Here is a 5,152-nt window from a genome sequence, read left to right on the forward strand (position 1 = left end):
CGCTTCGATTCAGGGTCTAGGTTGTGTGTTGATGCAACGCGAGAAGGTGATAGCTTATGCTTCTCGTCAGCTAAAGGTGCACGAGAAGAACTATACGACTCACGATTTGGAATTAGGAGCGGTGGTGTTTGCGTTGAAGATTTGGAGGCACTATCTGTACGGTACCAAATGCACCATCTACACCGACCTTAGGAGTCTCCAGCACATCTTCGACCAGAAAGAATTGAATATGCGACAACGACAATGGGTGGAATTATTGAACGATTATGAATGTGCCATCAAGTATCATCCGGGCAAGGCGAACGTTGTAGCTGACGCCCTCAGCAGGAAGGATAATGCACCTAGGCGTGTGCGAGCATTGCAACTCACGATCCAGTCCAACCTCCCTTCCCAGATACGAGATGCTCAGTTAGAAGCGTTGAAACCAGAGAATATTCGAGCTGAAGCTCTACGTGGCTCGAGGCAACGACTAGAACGAAAGGGAGACGGTGCTTACTACGTAACTGGACGCATTTGGGTCCCATTCTTTGGCAACTTACGAGAACTTGTAATGGAAGAGGCACATAAATCACGCTACTCTGTACATCCTGGATCAGATAAGATGTACCACGACTTGAAAACTACCTACTGGTGGCCCAGCATGAAGGCTCATATAGCAACCTACGTCAGCAAATGTTTGACTTGTGCTAAAGTCAAAGAAGAACATCAAAAGCCCTCAGGTTTACTGCAGCAACCAGAGATACCCACATGGAAGTGGGAACAGATCGCCATGGATTTTGTGACAGGACTACCAAGAACTCAGGCTGGGAATGACACTATTTGGGTGATTGTTGATCGCCTCACGAAATCAGCACACTTCCTAGCAATCAAGGAAACAGACAAATTCTCTCAGCTGGCAGCAGTGTATCTTAAGGAGGTGGTTTCTAGGCATGGGGTGCCAACTTCTATCATTTCGGACCGAGATCCGCGTTTCACCTCAGAGTTATGGCAGTCGATGCATAAATCGTTCGGTTCCCAACTCGACATGAGTACCGCTTATCACCCGCAGACGGATGGTCAAAGCGAGCGCACCATCCAAACACTTGAAGACATGCTGCGGGCATGTGTTATCGACTTTGGGAAAGGATGGGAGAAGCACTTACCGTTGATAGAATTCTCCTACAACAACAGCTATCATACAAGTATTAAGGCAGCTCCGTTCGAAGCATTGTACGGACGGAAATGTCGTTCACCTCTCTGCTGGCTTGAGGTGGGTGATAGTCAGATCACAGGCCCTGAGTTTGTGCTTGAGGCATCAGAAAGCATTGTGCAGATCCGAAACCGTATGGCCGCAGCTCGCGACCGCCAGAAGAGTTACGCTGACAAGCGTAGTAAACCGCTGGAATTTGAAGTTAATGATCGCGTTATGTTAAAGGTTTCACCCTGGAAGGGTGTGGTGCGTTTTGGGAAACGCGGAAAACTAAACCCTCGTTATGTGGGACCGTTCAAAATTTTGGAACGAATTGGAAAGGTGGCCTACAGGTTGGAATTACCTGCTGAGTTGGGTAATGTCCATGATGTGTTCCACGTATCGCAGCTAAAGAAGTGTTTGGTTGATGAAACACTAGTAGTACCATTTCAAGAGCTGAAGATAGACGACAAATTGCAGTTTGTCGAAGAACCAATTGAGATCATGGATCGGGAAGTTAAAGTTCGTAAACACAGCCGTATACCGATTGTGAGAGTTCGTTGGAACTCAAGACGTGGTCCAGAGTTCACGTGGGAACGCGAGGACCAGATGAAACTTAAGTATCCACATTTGTTCCCCAAAGACCAGGCAGAACCTAGCAAACTTAATGTTGATGCAACTAGTGAATTTCGGGACGAAATTCCCATTCAAGTTGGGGAGGATGTGACACCCCAGGAAAACCAGCAAACGATATAACTTACCTAGCTTTAACTTATCTAGCAGCTTTAACTTATCTAGCTTTCTCAGTGAGTGCGTGCCAAATTTCGGGACGAAATTTCTTTTAGTTGGGGATACTGTGACAACACGCAATTCGAACCTATTTTGTGTAACGATACATGCTTATGTGAACTATTATAATTATTGATTGTTATGATTTTGTGTGGTGTGTAATGAAATGTTATGTTGTATGTGTTGTGTTATGATTATGTGATTATGTTACTTGACCCGAAACCGCACAACATGAACCAACCGCACAACACACACACTCGATCGCACAAGCCCATTTGGGCCACACCTTGTAATCGGACCCATAGGGCAGCCGAGTTGGGCTCGGCCCACTTCCTTTTATACGTGACCAAACACTCTCTAGGGAGTTGTTTTCTCATTTGTTGCAAATCATAACACACACACAAGTTCACGAAACCCTAGTGCTCTCTTCCTCCTCTCAAACCCGATGACGAACAACCCTTTGGGATCGAAGATCTTGCCTTCCATTCGGCTCACCTCCCCTTTGTTTGATTTCAATTGGTTAGTGTTATATCCTTACTTGATTCTAGTATGATTGATACTTGGTGTATGATAGATTGAATGATGTTTATGTGCGGATATTGATGTAAATCGGACACCATAATATCCATCTAAGAACCGAAGGAATGCATGTAACCGGCCATTTGTTGTGTGTGATTTATATGATGAATTGATACTTGATTGCTAAATTAATCCTGCTGATCGATTATGTTACACGTGAACTCGAGTGGTTGCATGATGGGTATCATTGAATTAGTTATGTTTAAGTATTTTGATTATTGTTGGGATTACAAACATGATTAGGGTTTATGTGAATAAGATGTTAAAGACCTTGGTTTGATCGAGCAATAGTTAGGATAGAAACTGTTGATTGATGAATTGAATGCTGTTTGATCCGATTGGTGAAACTGATAAGTTGTTAGCTGGATTTACGGAGTGATTGTTGCTGCTTAATCATGGAAATCTGTTACACACCTTGTCTCGACTCGAGACCATACATACGTACACACTGTTGGGCCTGCACACTATTACGAGCCCAACTGATTGGGCTGAACACTTGGACTCTGCTTGTTTACGTGATTGTTTACGTTGATACCTATACGTGGAATACAATGTCGAATACTTATACAACCTGTTACAATATGTGTAGAACATACGTGCACTACTTGTATACGAATCTGACCCGTATAATAACTTTGGTAGGACGTGGTTAATCGCTCTATAATTTAATTGAACTGTGTGTATCATACCGAGCAACCCCAGGTGAGTTCATTGCATTTTCTCAAGCATGCGTCCCGGTGGTTTGGGACAAATGGTAAACATTTGGAAGGGAAACATGGGGTAAACAACTGGAACATAGAAACAATCATCTACCGGATTGCCTGTAAGGCAATGGGGTAATTAGTTGATAGCGCTATTAGGTTTGGCACCCTCACACCGGGCCGTAAGGATGGGCGTGAACTAATTACTGGGACAACTTGTGAATACAACGCGGATATAAGACCTCCTACAGCTTGTCAAGGTTGTTTGATACCTTGACTTTGACCAATGCCTGGTTATGGGCATTGGGGTTAGGCATTCCCATCATTGACGCTGCATACGGTACAATAAACAAGTTAACAATGACATCTGAATCAAAACAACGAGTTGATTTAACTAATATCTGGTAACTTCACACGTAAGCAACACTTTGAACTCACCAGCGTAGTCTGACACACTTGTTTGCATGCTTGTAGGTCATTAACGTTTGGAACATGGACTTGCTATCTGGGAGTGCTGGAGTGGTCATGGATCGAGGCTCTTGGATTAACTTACATTTGATACATTGGTTTTAAGTATTAATATGAAACATTTGCTAAACGATTATGTACATGCTTCCGCTACACAACACTTTGGGATTTGACATTATGTTTTATTTAAGTATTTACCATTGGTTCAATGTGATTGGTGGCTCGAACTCTGATGCGTAACACGCCTCGCGGGGTTTCCGCAGGTGGAATTTTGGGGGTGTTACACCGGAATTTAGGCACCCATCAAGGTATTTCAAGAATCCTTTTCCCATCGCATGTTTTGACCCATTTTTACTTGTTTGAGACGCAGAGTCACTTTCGTGACATATTGGTCTATCTTGTTTACCATGCTTTAAACTACGACAATAAAACACATAAATAATCTTAATGTAACGAAACGGTAATTTCGTACCTCTAGAGCATGCCTTTCCCCCGTGAATTCCCTCCGGCTTGTCCGCTTGTTGATCCAGACTCTTTGCCTAGAAAATTCAGTTTTACAACTTGTTTAGAACTCTTTTCATGACCATAATCACATCATTATGAGCCATGACCAAATCTGCGTTTTCCTCCTATTCTAACATTTAAATCCTCACTTAGGCATTTCAACGAACACCTAACGGGTCAGATTTTTCTACAATCATTACTAAGTTCATGACTTGCAATTTAACATCTAATTTCACTTTAATTAAGCAAATTGTACACATTTAAACATTCAAATTACTGAATTTCCTCATACAATTCAGCTTTTCACTAGATTAAAAATTTATAATCCTAGTGTTTGTCTAGTCTTTACAATATCATAAATCACCTACAATGGTGATTGTAATTTCTTCAAGTATCATGCAATGATTTTCACAAATAATCATCTAAGGTTTAACCCTAAACAACATATTACTTCAAGATTCATTCATGCATAACATATCTAGGTTCAATTTCAGTTATTCACCATTAACCTAGAATTCATGGTGAATCAAAATATCAAAATTATACATACCTTTTGATCCCTATGATGAGGTGATCACTAATTTGTGTTTAGAATTCGATTTGAAACGGATTTGAGGCTTCAATTTAATAGATTTTGGTGTGAAGCTAGGGTTTAGAGAATCCCCTGTTCGCCCCTCTTCTCTTGATCGACCAGACACACCAATTTTGGTGTGTTTGGTTTGGTTTTGTTACAATTAGTAACTATCTTTCAATTTTGACAAGTTTAAACCCTTAACTATGATTTTCCCTTAAGTTTAAGTGTTTTAACCATATTATGAATTATTTCAAGACTTGAATTTAACTAGGTTAAGTTCCTAGTTGGTAAATTCTTGTTTGTTATTCCTTTAAAATTTTAATATAGGGATTTATATTTTCGGGGTGTTACACTTATTGAGTAAGTGGG

The sequence above is a fragment of the Helianthus annuus genome, chromosome 12, assembly GCF_002127325.2.
Source record: "Helianthus annuus cultivar XRQ/B chromosome 12, HanXRQr2.0-SUNRISE, whole genome shotgun sequence".
In the NCBI taxonomy this organism is placed as follows: Eukaryota; Viridiplantae; Streptophyta; class Magnoliopsida; order Asterales; family Asteraceae; genus Helianthus; species Helianthus annuus.